Source organism: Rousettus aegyptiacus, unplaced genomic scaffold (genome assembly GCF_014176215.1).
Source record: "Rousettus aegyptiacus isolate mRouAeg1 unplaced genomic scaffold, mRouAeg1.p scaffold_m13_p_15, whole genome shotgun sequence".
Taxonomy (NCBI): Eukaryota; Metazoa; Chordata; class Mammalia; order Chiroptera; family Pteropodidae; genus Rousettus; species Rousettus aegyptiacus.
In genome coordinates this window covers 17,144,210-17,166,367 of record NW_023416290.1, presented here as the reverse complement: position 1 = coordinate 17,166,367, position 22,158 = coordinate 17,144,210, and positions in this window count along the sequence as shown.

The following is a 22,158-nucleotide window of genomic DNA, read 5'->3' as shown; positions in this document are numbered from 1 at the left end:
GCTCAAGAAGACGGGCCCTTAAGACTAAGACCCAAGTATACATAAGTCTAACCCTCTGTTTCTTCCTTTTTTCCTCTTTAGCCCAGGCATTCGACCAGCCACAACCAGAACCAGAAGGAACATTAATAACTTTGCTAACAACAATACGTAAGGTCTTAAATAAGACCATCCGAGACATAGGACAAGATTGCTGGTTGTCCCTAAACCCAAAACCCCCTTAGTATGTCAGGGTAGGAACTCCCCTAAATTTAACTGAACTCAGCAGGCTAGACCTTCAAGTCGATTCACTAGCAGAAGTAGTCCTCCAAAGTAGAAGAGGTTTAGATTTATTATTTTTAGAATAAGATGGATTATGTATGGCTCTAGGTGAAACCTGTGGCTTCTATGCCAATAACTCTGGAATAATTAGAGAAAGTTTACTACTAGTATAGAAAATTTAGATGTCAAGGAAAAACAGACACTAGAATCAAATAACTGATTTCATAAGATATTCAATTGGTCACCATGGCTAACAACCCTTCTATCTGCTGTAGCTGGACCTTTAATCCTCCTCCTCTTGTTAACTTTTGGCTCATGTTTCCTCAATTTCTTGTTTGCATATATAAGGAAGAAAATTAATTCTATTAAATTTTTAGTATTACAAAATAGAGGCTCTGAGCAAATTCCGCATGAAGAATCAAGGATTTGATTTTCTGCTAAGGCAGTGGGGAATGTGCTGGCTGGAAAATTACTGCTCGGCTATCGCCCATGGGAACATAAGCTATTACCCATAGGAACATAACATTCTAACAATAAGCTTTCTGCTTCTGTACCCCCACTTGCACAACCGACCTGTGGGTTGATAGCAAATAGAAGAAAAATAGACTTTTGTGTTCAGATAGAATGAAGAATGGGGTTTAGGCCTTAAAAACCTTGTACCTCTACATTTCAGAGCTGCTTAATTTGGAGTCTGTGTACCCCTGGCAGCCCCAGCTGGCTGAATAAAGAGCATGTTTCCTATAACTCACTGATTTCTGGTGGTCTGTGTGTTTATCGGGGGCTGGTGGCTACAACACTAACATAGGACTTTATATGAACGAGGAAATTAGATGTTTCTTCAGTTGAACTTACAATGAACAAAAGGAAAGTAAACATAAAGAGACTTAGCTTCTACCATGCTGTCATATTTTATGTCAAAAGATGACAATTTTAACTTTTTAAAAAGACCAAAAGCAAAAACCAAACAGCCATAGTCAATTCAGGTAAATTTACTTACATCAGTATAATTCTAGGCTTTCCAACCATTTAGCATGACAAACTCAGGCAAAGCTAATTGCAAACTGGATGAATATTTCCATTTCAGAGTTTTAACCTAATCAACTAGAGTAAATTAATCAGAAACATCTGCCTTGTCTCAAGAAATGCCTTGATCACTAAACCAGCTTTAATGAGACAAGCAACTAATTATATTATCTTTCTAATACAAGACAAGAAAAGGTTAGCGTACAGGAGGAATAACGTGCTTTCGTGTAAGAAAACACAAATAATGTGCACGATAATTCAATCATCTGAAGATTTGGAGATGATCTTTATAAAAAAATGTTTCACATATTCCTTTTTTGTCAAACTTGAATTTTTCTTATTTTGTAAAAAAACACAAAGTTTTTTGTGGACATTTTGGGTAGCACAAACAAGTAAAACTAAGAAAATGAGAATAATAATAATCCCATTAACCAAGAAAAAAATCACTGTTTACATTTTGCTATAGGGCTTTCCTGTCATTATTTTATTTTGCACTTTGTGTGTACACGTCTCTCTGTGTGTGTGTGTGTGTGTGTGTGTGTGTGTGTGTGTGATATGGAGTATGTATATTTGTTGTGTGTGTATGCAGGTACAAAATCATCTAGTCTCTGTGTGTATAATAAAATTTAAATTGTGATGTACAGAATATTTTTAACTTCCATATTTTTTGACATGCCGTATACATCTTTCTACAATATTAAATATTCTCCTAGAATATTATTTTTAATGACTGAATAGTAACTCATTTCATTATTGTGATATACCTAGAATGTTTTCAGTTTTTTACTGTTATAAATAGCACTTTGAAAAGAACTTTATACTTTATTTTATATATTTCCTTAAGGGAAATTCTTGTATGTGGAACTGTAGGACCAGAGGTATACAAAGTATTGTCTTTTAATAAGTACGGTCAAACTCTCCACAAGATCTCATATCAAATTACACGGGCATTGGCATTCCAAGTGCATGTCCACATTCTCACAATCTTACACATTACCAAAATTCGGCCACGGGAGCCTTCTCAGTTTCAGATGTTTTTGCGATTTTTCTAAGTATCCCCACCCTGCTGGGTCTTGGGGCACCTGGTGAGCTTTGCCCTTGGTGCTGGTGAGGTGGGGGGAGGTTAATTTCCAACCTTTCACTCAATTCAAATTAGCTCCGTATTCAATTCTACTATTTTCCCAGAACGGTGTCAAATGGTTTCACCTGTCTTATCTCATCTTATCTTAACAATAGTCCTGTGAGGCTGGAAACGCGTATTACTCCGAGGAGAGCAATGCACGGTTCAGGCGGTACGTCAGGGTCGGACCATTTTCCTTGTCACATAAGATAATTTGGTGATTTTACCCATTGCTTCAAAGAATTGGCAGAAAGCATGAAGGCTATTTGGAGTTCTTTCATGGGTTAAGCTTAGCTTTATGCAGCTAATTAACTACCCTGAGAAACCTGGGAATTAGAGAATCTAAGCTCAGCGTGTGTGCTCATAGAAAATATGCAGTGTAAATATTGCGACTGAACAATCAATTGCATGTAGCTCCAGCCCATTATGAAGAAGTCTCCTAGTCAGTTCTGAACAACTGGCATTCTGTTCCTAATTATATTACTTGTTTATTGAATAAATGAGTATTAAAATCTGTTGGTCTTCAAAAAAAACTATTCTTACATTCATAAGTGGCAAATTATACTTGTATATTCTTTTTTTTCTCCAAAGCTAATTGCTGAGTGAATGTGATTTGAATTTGTTTTAAAGTATGTTTCATATTTTAATGAGAATCACCAGGGTCTGACCTTTAAGAGCTGGAAGAACTAATCATTAGTTTAGAAATAGAAAAACTAAAATGACGTAAGTCTATGAACATATAATAGAAGAAACTGAGTTAAGGAGGATTTTGTTCTGTTTTCTTTTCTGTTTCTTTTTCCTTTTCCTTTTTCTTTTTCTTTTTTTTTTTTTTAGCAATATACACATCTAAAGATATTAATAAGATTTGAAACTCTTTTTAAAGACTGAAAAACAGAAAATATGGTCAGCCTGCATAATTTATTTTTCGGGGTTTGGAGACAGCTCTCCAGCTTTTAAAAAGAAAATTTTATCTACTCCACTGTTAATAACTGTCATTTATGACACTATGAAGCAGTAAATTAACATAATTGAGCACCTTTGTGTAACGATGCTTTCAACATATATTTCTTTTTAATTAATTAATTAGTTTGTTTATTTCTAAATTAAGTTTATTGGGGTAACATTGGTTAATACAATTATAATTTTCAGGTGTACACTATAACTTGACATCCGTATATTCTATTCTGTGTTTACTTCCTTCAGCTACCATATATTTGATCCACTTTTCTCTGTCTACCTCCTCCTACCTTCCCCGTCCCCTGCCCTCTGGTAGCTACTAGTCTACAGTCCATGTCCATGAGTCTCCGTTTGTTTGTCCTGTTCATTTGTTGCTTTTAGGTTTATATCCCACATATAAGTGACATCATGTGATTTTCAACTTTTTCTGTCTGGCTTATTTCACTTAGCATGATCATCTTGAGGTCCATCCATGTTGTCGCATATGGCAGCATTTCATCTCTTCTTATGGCTGAGTAATGTTCCATTGCATATATGTACCACAGCTTCTTTAGCCAATTATCTATTGGCCATGGTGAATAATGCTGCTATGAGCATCGGTGTGCAAATATCTTTTCAGATATGGGTTTTCAAGTCTTTGGGTATTTACCCCAACACGTATTTCTTCCCTAATTCTTCAGGAGCTAAGTTTCACATACCCTGCTCTTGGGACAAGAGAAGGAGAAAGGAATGGGATACCTTTCTGGCCTTGAGAACCAGTCCATCTGAAATAGAAGATGAGGCAGTACATATAGAGAAAGCATAACTAGGCCCTCTTTCCAGAGCCCCATGGAATAGTGTAGATTTCTTGTTCAAAGCCCTGATATACTGGAAGTGATACAGAGAAACTAATCTTCAAAAGATAAACCCTACAATTTGAACTGGCAGGATGAGCTCATTTAGGGAGCCTAAGATCCTGCCCACGGAAAGCTCAAAGCTGAGGTGCGGAGACTCGAGAGCAGAAACTCAGAGGGTCTGGGCCACTCCTAGCGGGTGATTCTTCTGAGCTAAGTTAAATTCAGTGACAAAGAAATAACAAAAGTTATGTGTTTGCCCCAACAATATTTAATCCATGGAATCATAATGACTAAACCAGAGAAGAAAGCTCTTTCTCAGTAAACACAGATTCATGGTCTTCTAGCTCCTCAAAACTACACATTGAGCCTCAAATATTTTCTTCAGTCCCTTATTCAAAAAATATTTATTGAGCAGCTAATCAGTATAGTTTGTGTCCTCAAGAAGATTAGTGAAAAGTGATTGGCAGAGGAATAAATAGTGGCTGGTGATAGGTCCTACAGAAGAGGATGCTATTTGAGCAGAAGGGAACGGGTAGTTAAATCTTAAAAGAAGAGGTGTTATTCAGAGAAGGCATCAGAAAGGATGTGATATCACTTAAGTTGATTTTTTTTTAAAGGACAGGTAGCCAGCCAACTGAAGAGCAATGAGGAGTCATCCCAGAAAGAAGAAATAGCCTCTACAAGCAAAGAGAGGCTGGCAAAGGAGAAGCAGAATCTGGGGTGGAGTTTGGGGAGGTGAATGACAGAGACATGGGACAGAGCCCGAGAAACAAAGATGGTGTATGATGCACTCAGAGGGGTCAGTGCTGTGGGATGCAAGGGGCATGAAGCTATTTGGGTAAGCAAAGCCCACATCATACTTATAAGCCAGATTTAAGGAGACAGGGACTTCAAATAGAATGCTATGACCAAATATTGGGCAATACAGAGAATGAAGAGGCAGGTACATTTACGGTGTCTGTGGTATTCTTGCTGCTGGGGCAGGAAGCATCACCTTCCCAACATGTATAGGCCATTGGCAATGTGCTCTCTCCAGTCTATTTTGGCATAAGTCCTTTGCAGATTTACTTTGCTTTCCCCACCTCCCCTGAAAATGGCCTTTTTAAGGAACATTTAGTTCATTACTATTTATATTGAAACACATTTGCAGGGTGTTTCATGTTTTATTCTGTGTTTTGTTTGTTTGTTTGTTTATTGCTTTCTCTAGTGCCAGCTTTAAGAGATTTCAATCTGCTTCTTAGCTTTAGCAGACTCTAATGTTTTGCCGTCCTCATTTCCTACAGAGAAGGGAAAAGAGCCCAAATATTGAGAACACAGTGGATAGAAATGTCTAGTTTCTAAAACAGGGACCAATTGGACAATTGTCAAAAATGCTAGAGGAAAGTCTGTCCATCTCATAAACAAATTCCTATTAACGGTGACATGTGTGCTGCAAGGTGCTTGGAGAATGTGTGAAAACTTTCCTTCCCATCTCTTTTCCTTGAAAAATATTTAATCTTAGCAAAAAGGAAGGCAAACTAGAAGAGATATGGGTTGAATAGAAATTTTTTTTTTTTTCAATGCATCAAAATTAGGGAAGGGGTGGTTGACAGTGAGGAAGGAGTGGTCCTTTCTGCTTTGGCACAAAATCCAAATAAAAATTCAACGTGGTTTCTTTTAAGTCTGGCAGGGAACCTTATTTGTTTTTGAGACTCCTCTAGACCAGAATTTGAAACAACTCTGGCTAATAGGGCTAAACTGTGAAAGAAGAGCCTACAAAGCAATCTGAAAATGTAAGCAAGGAAAATGCTTAAGGCTCAAAACTATTTTAAGTCAATTTAGAAAACCACCTTATATGTAAGTTTTGTCCCTGAACACTGAATAAATATACTAATAAATATACTAATAAATATACTATTTATTAAAGTATTTACTTGACATAGGGGTTCCCTTACCTACCCACCAGCATCTTCACAGAGTGTACTTACTGTATTTCAAGGAAATTAAATAAAAAATTTTTAATGTTCTAAAATCAAAAATTTTCCCTTATTACATTGGTAATTGCCAAGCTTTGCTCTGCAAAGAATTTACAGACTAGGCCATAAAAAGATCAGTAAAGTCAGGTAAATGAATGAAAAAGTGTATAGCTCACTGAAGGACTCCACCGTAGGAGTGGGTCAGGCACATGTCAACCACAGAAAGGCGTGTGACATTTCCAATGATCACCCAGAGTCCTGGGTTGAAGGATGATTGGTTGGGGGCAGACAGACAGGACAGTCTCAAGGGGTTTGAGGTGCTGCAGGTGAAGACAATTGCCATTTGGGCCTATATGGTGATGATGGACATGGAGGGAGGTGAGCAGGTTCAAGATACGTCTTGAAAATAGAAACAAAAGATGTTGCTGGTTACTTATAGGTAAGAATGAGGAAAAGGTGGAATCCAGGATGTCTGTGATGCTGCCTTTCACTGGACCGGGTAGCACCCAGGAAGCCATCGTGTCTTTGCGAGGTCTCAGGTCGGCAGCTTGCATAGATGCGTCTGGGACTCAGAAGTCAAGTCAAGGCTGAAAGAATGGCAATATAATGGAATTAAAGAATTAATGAAATTCCAGTAGGTTTGCCTGCTGGCAATCACATGCTCCAGCTCCCTCCTGCTGCCTGTCAGCTCAAAACTGTGGGCTTGCTCTTGTGAACCATACCCACGTTTTCACCCTCCTTACCGGGAGGACACTGAAAGAGCCCCTGGCCCCACCCCACATTCGGAGGCCATGTCAGCGTCCTGGTGACGCTAGTCTGAGTTAGCGTGTAAACCCGCTGAGGGAGGATATCATTACAATGACCCCATGACCCTGTCTGCTTTATACACTCTCCTTCATTCAACCTTGGCCTTAAAGGAGAGGAATGACGGCAAGAACTCGTGTGTTCCTTTAGATTTTAGCCGTTTCTGTGTTACTTGAGGCCACAACTAAATGATAGAACATTGAACCTGTATGCATGTATGTTTTATGGAATCTAAAATGATCACTCTTTTGCCTAATTTTCTACCTGAGAACACAGATGAGTAAGATTTTGTCAGTTTGTCAGAGACAAATAGAAGCATATTCAAAACTGTGTGCTTTCAAAAGCTAACCTCACAGTACCAATTTAAGAAGAAAAAAAAAAGGAAAGAAATCCTGTCATCTCCCAGCACAGCTAGTATTCTAGATTTAAGTTCAAATAATGTCTAATTGGTTGCCAAAATGATTCTTCAAGGAAAAGTTTGCCTTCTACTTTAGTACTTTAGACACAGCGTTCACCCAAATCAGTTTTCTTCGTCAAATGCTTCTTGTTATTTCTTCTCACTTTCTGTTCCTTTATTTTGCCAGAAGCCATAGTCAAAACGATACCCTGGACTGGAATTAAATTAATTAATGCCTTGCTGGCGCTACACCTTCTCCATCCTCTTACCTGCCCATGGCAAATCTTGTGGGGTTACATAGGACTACAAGAGACGAGCTGCTGTTCTTAATGAGTTACTTAACATGTGATTCTTTAAATGAACTTTAAGTTAGAAGGTTATATCAATGAAGTTTCAACCAGCAGAAGAGAGTTATTGCTAGTGAGATAATTTCTGTTATCTTCAAAGTTTTGAAATTCAGCCCTAATCTGAAAATACTGCTTTCTAGCTGAGTGAAGAAAAATGGTGTTCTTCTGCCCTCGTGTGGCTAAGCTGGGTTTTCCATGCTGTAGAAACGGCCAAAATAAAAAACATGTGCTGTCAAGAGTTTATTTTTATTTTAAAATACTCATGTCGTGATTTTATTTTTTTGAACAAAGAGGTTAGAGTGAAAAACCAATAGCTATTTTATAATATTCGTGGAATCACTTTCTTTTTATTTTTCTTCCAAATTCAAAAGTCAGCGAGCGACCTTTTATAATTATAGAGACTATTATTTAGGATTTCTCAAGGAGAAGTCTTATTATAAGTTCGTATACCTTTCCAGATCTTCTGTCTTATAAAATAACAACAATAATGATTAAAGTAATACCCACGAAAATAAAACCAAGTTTCTATTCATTAGAGAATGATGTCTATGGCACGCAGAAAATCGAAGGTGAGAAGTCCTGGGAGTAGGGACAGTTCCGCTCCCTAACAGGTCCTTTCTCTGGAGTCCCTGAGGCTGAGGGCAGGCAGCAGGCTCTCTCCGGTGATCTAACCCAATATAAAGGCTACGTGGCAGGAACGACACCGGTTGTGGTGGGGTCTGGGAAGGCACTCCCTGTTTCCCTGAGCCCTGCTTCTCTGAATGTGCTCTCTGGACCAGCAACTGGTCTCCCTGGGAGCTTCTTGGAATGGCAGCATCTCATACCCACTCTACACGCTAAAGACCCAGAGGCTGCATTTAAACAAAATCCCCAGGTGATTCACATGCACCTGGTTTGATGCTTGAGAACCAAGGGCTAGACTGACAGGAACAACCAAGTTCCACCAACTGTGAAAAAGGTGCTGTGGTCAGAGATTAAAACCTGAGCCCCAGACTTACAGTGACAAAGGGGAGCGTCCAACTGCAGATGATGGTTTGTGATCAGTCTCCTGGGGACCATGTGACCACTTCCAGGGGGAGGAAAAGCAGGCAGGTGTTTAGTTAGTGGTGATTATTAATCCCCTTGGGCCATCCTACTTAGGTCAACCTGGTAGAGGTCACTGGAAGATGGTAGTGACAGCAACAGCGACATAGGTAGTACTGCGGTGATGGTCTTAGCAAGCACTCGGCCTGTGCTGAGGGCTTTACTTGCATTGTTTATTTAATTGAACACTGGTAATAACGCTTAAGGTAGTGAAATTGGGGTAGAGCCAGGTGAGTACTGTGCCCTAGTCAATGAGCTACAAAGTGCAGAAAGCAGGATTCGAATCCAGATTCTTAGTCTAACATGGGTCAAGGCAAATTTACGCCAGAACATACACTAAGCTAAAGAAGCAATTCTCAAACTTGTGTGTATATATAAAATACCCTTGATGTTTGTTAAAATGCATATTCCTGGGCCCCAATGCTGAACTTCTGAATCAGGGAGTCTGCTGTAGGCCCACGGATCTACTATTTAACTGTTATCTCCAGATGATTCTGAGGGGCGTAAGGATGACATTCTAAGAAACACTGCCCAATGACAATAGAGAATGTTGGCTTTAATCTGTTTTATAGATTGAGTTTATATGTGAGATATTATCTGAACAAAAGAATCTGCAGATTAAAGATGTTTGAAAACTGATCTTAGCTTAGCTTAGCATCAAAGTCTTTCACAACCCACCTCCCAAATCTACCTGCTGCCATGCTCAGCCTGGGACACAGAATCCATAGGGTGGCTCTCATTTTTACTAGGAGACCTGGGAAATGGGCAGGGACATTTGAGGAGTTAATGATACTCCATTATCAGGATTTTATTGCAGCTTCTTACTAATCGATTCATTAATATCTACAGAGCTTTCTTTTACAGAACACTCACTGCTATTTTCCCAATATTTGATTTCTCATTTTTGAGTTAACTCATCTATATATGCTCTTACTATTTACATTAAAAACATATCAAAAGATGCGGCTTTAACAAATTAGGTATCTCAAAGCATTTAAACACTAGTTAAAACTTTAAACTTTTTCAAAAGTCAAATATGTCTTTGCTTAAAAAGTTGTACTAAAAATGATATAACCTTGGATTTGAAAGTGCTTCATTCTAGTCTCTATTCCATTCTTATCCATACCCTTCTTCCTGGGGGTATTATTATGACTTGCTTTGTCTTCCTCCCCAAAATCTCCATGTTGAAGTCCTAATACTCAGTTCCTCAGAATATGACCTTATTTTGAAATGTGGTGGTTACAGGTGTAATTAGTTACGATGAGATCCTAATGGAGTAGAGTAGGCCCCTAATCCAATGTGATTTATGTCCTTATAAATAGGGGAAATTGGGACACATACGAGGAGAACACCATGGGAAGATGAAGACAGAGATCGGGGCGATGTGTCCGTAAGCTGAGGGCAGGCAGCAAACTCCAGAAACTAGGGGAGAGGCATGACACACAGGTTCATCGTCACAATTTCAGAAGGAACCAACCCTGCTAATACTCTGATTTTGAACTTCTGCCTTCTAGAATTGCGAAATAATCCATTTCTAATATTGAAGACACTCGGTCTCTGGTACTTTGTTATGCCAGGTAGAATTTTATACACTTTAATCAGAGGAGTCAGCAAAACTCAGACCATCCAGGGCTCTGAGTACAGGTTGGTAATAGATGACTGAGTCCATGGGACTGAACAAAATATTAATTTCTAAGTAACAGGATAAGGGGTACCTCCCTGGAATTTTTGGTTATAGATGTGAAACTTGACTTTGTGATCATAGAAATTGCTAATGCAGAAGTCAAGGATATTAAATAAATAAATTCTTAACCAAGTTTTTCAACTTGCCTTTTTATTTGCTCATTATATAGAGAATTTTTAAGAAGTAGGCTATTATTTTAAAAAGACATTTCTAAAGGTTAGTACACTGAAAGCATAGAAAACTTTTTAAATGTCTTAATCCCTCGAGGACTATTTTCTTCTAACCTTTTAACTCTGGGAGTGGCTCTTATCAAAAACATCACCTCTGTTCTCACAGATCATCTCCATGGACTTGTCTTCCCAAAGGAGGGCTGGAGTGGACTCCAAGGCATTTCTGCTCTAGTCTGTTACCTGTTGTCACAGGGCCCCTTACACATTGCCTGTTAGATTAACAATTTCCCAAATTATTAGATCTCAGGAGAATTTCGTTGTTCTTTTTTTTTTTTTTTACCACATCAAATTTTCTAATAGTTAGTTAATCTGTGTGTCTCATCTGAGTATTATATATGCCACATTGACAGCTCGCTATAGAATTTGGTCTTCACATCTTCTTTTGCCAGGATGGAGCCAACCATTAGGGAGAAGTAAGAAAGCCTGGGACCCGAGCCTCTGGGTGCCCAGTACTCATCACACTCAAACCTACATTATAGGTTCACTGTTTCTCACTTGTAATCTACCTTGTCCACCTTCCCCCACATAGATTTCTACATGCCAGTTGAGGGCACGGCATCTGCTACTCAAACTAACAGAGAAATAATGGCTTTGCCTTAACTCCTGGAAATATACAGAAAAAGAAGAATCAAGAAACTTGATAGGGGTAAGTTCTGAGCATAAAACGAAGGTACAATACAACCTGTGGATTTCTTGTCCCTTCCCCACCCAACACCTCACATATGAACAAGGTACTGTAAAGTATCATGTATGGACTAAGGTGAGGAGGAAGAAATCCCTCTGCAGAGCTGAGGTGTTGTGAGAACTGGGCCTTCAATCAGGAAAGAACCAGTGAGAAGCCAGAAGAGTCGGTGGTTGTCAGCTGCTCTTGACTCTGGGGATGAGTGGGGTTCCCTCACCCCATCCGCATAGATAAACCCTTGTAGATTGGGTATTAGTAGCTATTGTTTCCTCTGCCTAACTTTCCTTCTTTTCTTAACAGGTCCTGTCTTGCCCCAGGAACCGGAGAGTTTGTGGTAGGTGAGGGCACATGTCCCAAGCAAACCAACCACTATCCTTTCCAGGACTTTTCCATGGGGTTAATATGGAAAACTGCTCCATGCAGGTGGAGTCTGCTGGAAGAACGTGGATCTGGGCTCACTGAGAGCCATATTCCCATTGTGTGGAGAAAGACAGTTTATAGAAGGAGAGAATAAAGGCAACAATCCAGCAGACAAAAAGAGCCAAGGGAGAGAGATAACCACATCATTTAAACAGTTGATCTTTTCATTCCTAACTTCATCTTTCTTATACAATTGAGCCAACGAATCATTCTCTGCTTAAGTTAATTTGAGTTAATTTCTGTCTCTAGAAAGCAAGAGAGCCCTGCCTAACAAATAGAGCCTGGAGCAAAGGGTTTTGGGTCAGACAAAGTTTTGGAGAGAGCTTGCATGTGACTCTTCTAAGATTGTTCCCTATTTTGTCTCATTTCATCCTCATAACAACCCTATAGTTGGTACTAAGGTTATGTCTCTTTATAGCTGAGCACCTTGCCTAAGGCCATGCTGAGACATATTCAATAAGGGGCTGAGATATATTCAAACGCAGACATTGGTGGCCCAGGGGCCCAGTGGTGAACTTCTATACTCGATACCCTCGTCTCCAGAAGACCCTAACCTCTGTCTCTGACAAGGCTCAGTAATAAACTACTATTCTTGAATTGTCGAATTAAACACAGCCACTGGTTTAGCAGAGTCACCCTGTTACTCTTCAGGGGTCCAGGGCTTAGGATGACCTAGCTCCACTGGTAATTCAGCTCTTACCATTGGTGGCAGTATCATTTTGTTTTCTGACAAGACCTTACAACTTTACATGTTTTCTTTTGTTGAGATATTTAATCTGCTGAGGTTTCCAAGATGTATTTGGCTTGCAGTCCAAAACAACTGTTTGACACCCTGAAGAATGTTTTATCACTTCTCCAGAGGATAAAAAGTGTTTTTGAGAAAGAACATTTCCCTCCGGCCCCATGCCACCCCACTGCTTTCCTATGAACAAAATTACAGCCACTTTAAAAAATATATATTTTTCATGACAATGTTCTCTTTGAAAAATTAGGTCTGATCCTCTGCCAATTGGAGATTTGATGTAACCAGAGATCTTAATCCAGCTAGAGAACTAAATTCACTGAAAACAGAGAGAAAAACTTTCGCAATTGTGCCATTTGCATTCTTCCTGTGAGACAGATCTGACCCAGCATGTCTCTGGGAAGAACACCCACCAGAGCCGTGGAAGTCTCGATTCGTGATAGAAAACCTGGTTTGGGAAGGAAACAACTCTGTTTTCTGTCCAACAAGATGGAATCCTCCTTCCCTGATGTTCTCATCTTAATCCCCAAGCATGACTGGCTGGCAAATGGTGCCGGCTGGCAGGAAGGGATACAGGTCTAGAGAGTGAAGGGAGCCTGTGGACGTGCTGGACCCTGTCAGTGAAGTTCCTCTGAATCATGGTGTTTCTCCATTCGCTCCAAACTTCAAAATGTTCAACAAGACAAATTAAAATATTTGGAAGTGGCAAAAAATTGAAGATCAAATACAGCCTTCGAAATATTAGGTGTTAGTCAGCACTCACAGGGTCACCCATCTTTTAGGAAAAAGTGAATTCTGCAATGATATTTCTGACAAAAGCCACCCAAATGGGTTAAAATGGAAAAAGAAAATAGTCTTTGAAGTTATTAAAGAGCTGAGACTTAAATTTTTTTCTTTACTTCAAAACACTCAAATTCTAGAAGCTATTTTTAAAATAATGGTCTATGTCCTAATCCTTTATTAGGATATAACATAGAATTCTCTATTATTTATTTACATGAACAAATAGAAGTATTTTTTAAAATTCAATTATGATTTTATTTATTTAATATCCTTGACTTCTAAATCAGCGATTTCTAAGATCATAAACCTCTAAAACTCAGAACCACAGTGAGTTGAGTTTCACATCTCTAACCAGTAAGTTCTTGGAGGCATCCCTTATTACCTGTTACTTAGAAATATTTTTTTTTTCTGCTGGAGAGATGTTTTTGTGTTCTTTTTTGTTTAATGTCAACCTGTGGAGACAGACTATTGACCTGGCTTTATATAGGTTTCATGTGATGGTCATGCGTTGTTGAGATGAAAATCCTCTAAATACTTTCTCCCTGAAATGTGGCATTTCCCTCAAGTGTATATGTCTTAGTTCAGAATTCTGGGTCCACCTGTAAAGCACAGGTATTTCTCCACTCCATAAGTTGACATGCTACAGAAAAGGGGAGTTAGGAGAAATCTTAGTGCACCATTTGAATTGAACATTTAGTGCCACAACTTGTCAGGAACTTCTTATGTGTAAGAAAGGAGCAGGAATCAAGAAGCTCAGACAGATCACGTGCACGTTAGTCACCTGAGCACTAGACACAGGACTCAGAGCTCAGTCTCAGCTGGATGCCAGCCCCTAGCACCCCTGAGGCTGTCCCTGCTAATGGACGGTGAGGAACTCATAAAACAAACATATAAAAACTCTCGTGTTCAGTATATTTCTAATTTGGTGGCAGTAATAGTAGCATTAAGAAGTCCCTAACAAACCCTAAATTCATCAGAGGGGAAAGACTATGCAATTAGAACTTTTATAAATGTTCTGACATATTTGATACTGAAAAATAATTCAGAATTACTAATGTTTATAGATACAGAACATTTTCACGTGTAGACATTTTACACAGGAAGGAAAAAACTTGTACTATAGAATTTTAATATAAAACCAAATAAGAAACTAAATGAGCATCGACTGATGAATGGGTAAATAAAATGTGGTATATCCATAAAAGGGAATATCATTCAGCCACTTAAAGGAATATGGAGTACTAATATATCTACAACATGGGTGACTCTTGAAAACATTATGCTAGGTGCAAAAAAAGCCAGTCACAAAAGCTTACATATTATATGATCACATTTATATGAAACGTTCAGAACAGACAAATCTACAGAGACAAAGATTTGATTAGTGATTTCCTAGAGCTTAGGGAGACAGGGGGTGAAGGAGAAAGGGGGAGGGACTGCTAATGGGTACAGGCTTCCTTAGCAGGTGACGGTAATGTTTTAAAAGTGATTGTGGTGATGGTTGCACAACCCTGTTGGTCTACTAAAATCCTCCATATTATATACTTTAAAGAGATGATTTGGTATGCTATATGAATTATATCTCAATAAAGCTGTTATATTAAAGAGAAAAACAAGATGACTCAGGGATTTATATTTAACCTTCATGCCAACATTCTCGAACATGAACAAGCATGTTCAAACACAGAGGGCTGGACCTCACCCTACTGTGTCTGAGTCAGTAGCTCTGTTGTGGGGGGCGGGGGCTGAGAGATTGCACACCTAACTTCCCAGGTGATCCCGATGCTCTGGACTGAAGGTTACACTTTAAAAAAGAAAAATAAGTTTATTTATTTAAATTAGTTTCAAGTATACAGTACATTAGTTAGACATCTATAATGTTCATAAAACAATCCCCTCAATTGCTCCCCCTTCCCTGGCCCTTCATTTAGCCATAATATTAATGCTAACTACATTCCCTCTTCCATGTTCCCTGTGCCCAATTATCAACTACTAATTTGTACTTCTTTAGCCCTTCACCCCATCCTCCCAGCCTCCCAACTCCCCTCCTCTCTGTTCATCACCAAATTGTCCACTATATTTATGAGTCTATTTTTGATTAATTTATTCTTTTTGTTCCTCAGATACAGCATATAAGTGAAATCATATGATATCTATCTTTCTTTGTCTGACTTATTTCACTCAGCATCATAACCTCTAGGTCTATCCATGTCATTGCAAATGGGAAGACTTCATTTTTTTTAATGGCTGAGTAATATTCCATTGTATATAGGAACCATAATTTCTTTATTCAATCATCTCTCGATAGACATTTAGATTGCTTCCATACCTTGGCTATTGTGCTACCATGAATACTAGAGTGCATAGATCTTTATGAATTATTGTTTTGGTTTTCTTTGAATAAATACCCAGAAGTGCAATTGCTGGGTCAAAAGATATATCCATTTTTAATTTTTTGAGAAACCTCCATACTGTTTTCCTTAGTGACTGTACCAATTTGCAATCTCACCAAAAATGTACGAGGGTTCCCTTTTCTCCATATCCTCACCAGCACTTGCTATTTTTTGATTTATTGATGATAACCATTCTGAAAGGTATGAGGTGATATCTCATTGTGGTTTTAATTTGTATTTCTCTGATGATTAGTGACCTTAAGCATCTTTTCATATGTCTATAGCAATCTATAGATTCAATGTAATAACCATCAAAATACCAATGACATTTTTCAGAGAGCTAGAACAATCCTAAAATTTATATGGAGCCATAAAAAATCCTGAATAGCCAGGGCAATCTTGAGAAAGAAGAACAAAATTGGAGATATCACACTATGTGATATCAAACTATACTACAAGGCTACAGTAATCAAAGCAGAATGGTACTGGCATAAAAACAAACATATTGATCAATGGAACAGAAATAAATCCACATCTATATGCTTACTTAGTATATGACAAAGGAGGTAAGAATATACAATTGGGTACAAATGGTGCTGGGAAAATTGGACAGATACATGCAAAAAAAAAAAAAAAGAAGCTGAACCATCTTCTTATACTGTATACAAGAATAGACTCAAAATGGATTAAAGATTTAAATGTAAGACCCGAAACCATAAAACTTTTAGAAGAAAACATAGGCAGTAAACTCTGATATTACTAACAGGAATTTCTTTTCAGATATATCTCCTTGGGCAAGGGAAACACAAGAAAAAATAAATAAATGGGACTACATCAAACTAAAAAGTTTTCGTACAGCAAAGGAAACCATCAACAAAACAAAAAGACAACTGACTGTTTGGGAGAAGATATTTGCTAATGATACATCTGATAAGGGGTTAATATCCAAAATTTATAAAGAACTTACACAACTTAACAGCAAAGAAAACAAACAGTCCAATTAAAAAATGGACAGAAGACATGAACAGATACTTCACCAAAAAGGAAATACAGATGGCTAACAGACATTTGAAACGATGCTCAAGGTCGCTAATCATCAGTGAAGGTTACACTTTTTGAACCACTGCTCTAAAACGGTCAACTTTTGAAGCAAGAAAAGCACTTGCCACAAAGCAATCTCTGCCTCCCTGCTTTTCTACATAGCCTGTGGACGTCCATAGGTTGATGCCTGAGAGGATCAAGGAACTTGCAGGCTATCGGAGGCCTGCCAAGTCAAGGAACATTGTACAAGGAAATAAACCCCATCTAGCCTCACACTGAAACACACTACACATTATCAAGGATGAGGTTGGACTTTGGGAGTTTTTATGAACAACCTTTGACATAGCTGTGTAATGGCTAGTCCCTGTGATTGGAAGAAGAAACTAAGCTTTTCAGGGAACAACATGTTCTCCTGTGGCCACAGACTAGTGAGGGGTGCCCCATCTCTCTCATATACTTTTCTTCCAGATATGGGGTTAAGGCACATCTGCCTTGCACCCTTATTAGAGCCTTTATTTAATTAACAGATTTCTCTTCATAACAGGAGATATTCTTAGCTGAAAAAAATATATATCATGAGTTTAAAAGAGCAGAAGGTACTTTGATTCTCTTTCTTTCTCATTTTTCCTCCCTTTCTGTGTCATGGTTCCAAATGTACCAGCCTTGTGACTTTGACCTTAATATCGCTACACCCCAATTCTCTTATCTATACAGGTATGATACTACTTCTGAGGAGAAAATTATGTGGGATGGAGAATGTTCAGGGCTTGGAATAGCAATACTCATTGCAATACTCAATATAGTGGCTCCTGGAACCTGAATTTCTACAAGTTCTCGAGAACAGAACGCTGTCATCCTGTGTGTTAATACTCAATTAGCATAGTTGCACCCCCAACCTTTGTGCTTGTAAAAACAGTCAGTGGGTATTTCCATGAATCTGAGGACAGCATGTTCTGTGAGTGTGATTGTCACTTGCTCTCTCTTCCTCTGGCCTAATAGACTTGTGCCTGGGTCAACTCTTACTAGAATGCAGCTGTCTCTCCTTTGCCCAAGGTACCTTCCTTCTCAGGCTGTAACCTGGAAGACAGGAAGCCCCTTCGAAATTAATATCTGAGTTGACCTGATTGTCAGGACCACAGAGTCCCTGAATGACAGATTAGCAATAGTTGAGAAGATATTTAATAGGGTTCTTAGCTGCAAATAACTAAATCCACCTTACCTTATTCCAACCCTAGAAAAATTATGTTAAAGAATAATAAGAAACTCCCAGAATCTCAGGAATGGCCGAAAATCAGGGTTTGAGGCTACACAGCCAGAAACCAACTAGATTGTACCATGGGAACTTCAGTAAGGAACCTAGGACCACGGCCACTGAACTTGGGCATCTCAGCTCGCTGCACACACAGTCCACCAGTTGCCACCTTTCAGAGCTTTGCCAGGGCTGACTCTACACGCAGAATAAGTCATCGTTACCTCAGTTTAATTATTTCACACAATACCGCCTTCTTCATGGCACTGCTTTCCAGGTTGGAGCCACATATGGAATTTGCAGAGTCCAAGTCACATATCAGGGTCCTTGTGGCAAAGAAGACTGGAAACAAGAGTTTCTACTTCTACTGTGTGAAAGTAAAGCCATGACCAGAAGTGCGATCCAAAATCCTGGGCAGCAAGGAATCAAAGCAAATATCCATATGATGAACGGGCCTGAGGACAGCCTTCCAGAGTCACTTGAACCCTAGTAAGGTGACGAGAAAGACGTGGAGAGTACCACACTCCTCCAAGTGGGCACAGAAGTGCTTTCAGGGCTGGTGGACTCGAACGGCATGGCCAGAATAGAGGAATGTAGACACACAGACTGATAGCAAGAGTCCACCACGAGATATCAGGACACTTTAGGCACAGATGCAGAATAAAAGCAAACACCCAAAGACCATGAGTATGGTTGTCTCAGAGGAGACTGGACTGTGGCAGAGACTGGTACTCAGACCAAATGCCAATCCCTAGGAGCTTGCTCACCACAGAAGAAAGTCAAAGCAAAAGAGGAAGGAGACAAGTCTCAAGTGTGACAGCATCTAGACCTCAATGAGCCCCAGTTCAATATCAGAAGTGACAGCATTATCTTGATTTGGCAAGTGTGGAAATAAATGAGGACCAAACTAAAGAACAAAGTAAAGCAAAGTTTATTTATCCTGGCCGCCATCACTTGCATTTTGGCAGAGATTCAAAGGCAGACAGAGGAGGAGGAAAGCTTTACAGTAGAAAAAAGAGAAGGCTTCAGATGTGCCCTGATTAGAAGCTGTTGGCGTGGGGAAGCTGTGGGCAGTCTGATTAGAAGCAGGGTATTCTAGTGATTGGTAGTGGTGGTGGTCAGGAGGTGAGGGGGGTATATGTTTGACTTTCTCAGGTTTATCCTAAACTGGAAGCAGGAACAAAATGTAGGGAAGTTGTCAGTTATTAATGAAGTTCCGGGAATTGGGGGCCGATTGTTACAGAAGTTTTTGTTTATCTTCCTAGATTGTCACTAGAGTTAGCAATCTGGCTTCCTGCAAGTCTGGCTTCAAGCCACTGGCTTCCTGGGTTGTTTATTGTGGAAAAAGGGTTGGTTTTCTGTCAGTTGCTGTAGGTTGTGGGTCAAAGTTCTATTTTAAAATATGATCTGACCATTGTCCATTTGTATATTCAGTTTTTCACAATTTTAACTCTTTCCCATTGACCAGAAGAAGATATCCTAAGTTGAGCTCGGTTACAAATAAATTTACATGTTCGCACATCAGATTTTTGATTCCACATTCTGAGCCTTCTTGTCCATATTGTCGATATTCTCTGGCCTCTGTGAAGACTTCTTTGTACATTATGACAGAGAGCCTTAATTCAGTTCTTCCCATGCCAACTGCTCCTTGCAGGAAAGAAATCCGCATAGGGAAAGGCCCCTGCAGAATGGCTTTCTCAGACAAAAGAGCAGTGTTTCCTTCAGGTGACTCGTGCTAACTCCTCCACAAGGACACCCCTCCCTCAAAGACACTTTGCCCACTCCAGCTTTGAAAATAACATCGTTATCATTGCCCTTAAAATATTTCATCCTACTCCCACTTCCCCAAGAAATAAAAATGTCAGGGCTGTTAAGTAATTCCCTTTTAGCTTTCTTTATAATCCCAATACTTTTATTCTTACACAAAGTCTTCTCTCCCACTTTGTCTCAAAGAAAAGAGAGTTTTCTTCTCTCTTCAGTCAAGCTCACCTCATCTGCGCTCTGGACAACTCCTTCTGCTTCTCTGTCATCTTACCCTTCAATTGTTTCCTCTTTTCTACAGTGAATTCTTCTCTCCCTTTAGGTTATTTTAGGTCAACAAATATTTACTGGAGCCTCTCTTTTGTGTCAGGCGCCACACTGGTCACCAGAATGCCTTGTCCTCAGTGATCAGTCAGCCTTTCAGGGGAGACGAAAAGGATTCCCTGCTGGCTTCGAACATGCTGGGAGAGGTGAGGACTGAGAATTCTCACTGTGGCCCCTGTATGTCCTTGTCCCCACAGCTGGCCCTCACTGGATAAAATCCAAATTGCTGGAACAATGGCCTCAAATCCACAAGAATAACCCCTTCCTCCTCAGAGAATCACCCTTGACCAGCCACTCCCCAAATAAGTGAAACTTCTGCTGGACTCCTCCTGCAATAGCCTTTGAGAACATTCTACCTGGTCTCCAAGTCAGACAGCTCCTCAGCTATTTCTTGTCTCTAGCTTTCTAAAATAAAAGCTCATGCTAACTGTACACTTGCTGGCTTTCAGTCTTCAGTACTGTGACTTGGATGGGACTAGACCCCGCTCTTTAGCCTTAGCACGAGGATGGCATCTTCGGAGACATTTCTTAACCAACTCTCACAGTTAGATAAGGTCGATTTCCGTAATACTTTCTCACACATACTCACGAATACACATACTTGTGCGTGTGCATCTATAGGCCTTCAGTCTGCTTCTCTGACTGAACTCAGACTGATGTAGAATTTAGTGCCTAGAGAATTTTAGAGGAACAGAATCTTAAGGACAAATTCTTAGAATTTATTCTGGATTATAAGGAGTTAGTTTTTTCATTTTTGATTGCATTTAAAGGTGTTACTGTCACTATTCCCAGTGGTAAAGGGGCCACTTGTAAAAAATGGCAAATAGTTGCAAACTAGTTATGAAAATAATTATCTGTATATACTTGTAATCAAGTATCTACAGAAGAGAAGTCTCTGGGTAATTAAGTATTTATATAGAGTGTTTTAGTTTAAAAAAGGAGTAAAATGGGATAGGTTGGTTGCTTCTAGTGTGCTGCAGGACTTTGGGGCCAAAAAAATAAGTTCAGAGTCTTAAATTCCCAGGTTAAGTTCCAGATGGGGACGCGGAAAGCTTCTATGACTCCCTTAAACAAACAAAGAAGCAAACAAGGTTTTATCTCCTGTGACTACAGAAAGAAAGTTCTGAACACCAAATCCAAAATCTAATCTTGCAAGTGGCTGAATCATAAATTGGCCAAATTAAATACCAGGTCCTGCATGGTCTCTTTCCTTAAAATTGACTGGAAAGAAATGGCATCCCAAGACTTGGGATAAGGGCATATGGACAGACTCTGATGAAGCTGAGGATGCTGTATTCCCCACTTCCACCCAGCCTTTTCTGTCTGTGGAAGCACCTCTACTGCTCCTGGCTGGGTAGGTTTGTTCCCTCACCCGGCCTTTTCTGTCTGTGGAAGCACCTCTACTGCTCCTGGGTGGGTAGGTTTGTTCCCTCACCCGAGGAAGCGGTAAACACCTTCACTGAAGGGACTGCTGATCCTCTCCAGGACCTACACCCATGACTTCTCCTTGCTTCTACAACTATAACTCTCTCCCAGATTCAAAAACACTCAGAGAGTGAGATACAAAATGTGACCTGGAGGCCACGTACTACCTAACAAAAAAGTTGCATAATTTTCCAATTTATATTGACAGAAACCTGGAGAATGTGTTCAAGAATTGACCTGAGGGTATGGGATCAGAGAAGAGAGGATACAGTGATGAATCAGCCTGAATTACTGATTTAGATCCACAAAGCCAGTATTCCAGGTTTAGTGTTAGGTAAAAGGGCTAGAAATGGTTCAACTACATACAAATTCACCTCATCTGATTCCAAGACCTGTGTTCACCACTGCGCCACACTGCATTCCCAAAGAAAAATCTCTCTGGGCTGCTGTACTTGCCACAAAGGTTTGCTGTTGTTTTAATAGTTCTTTGGGAATGAAAATAATTAATTATGATTATAATCCCACCCAATAGTATTCATGGTTGTTGTACATGGTTAGCATATATTACCTAATGCTTGAAAAGTTCTTGTTTTATAGGGTAGGGAAATAGTCCTTTGAAAACTATTGTCGTTTTGAAAAGTCCC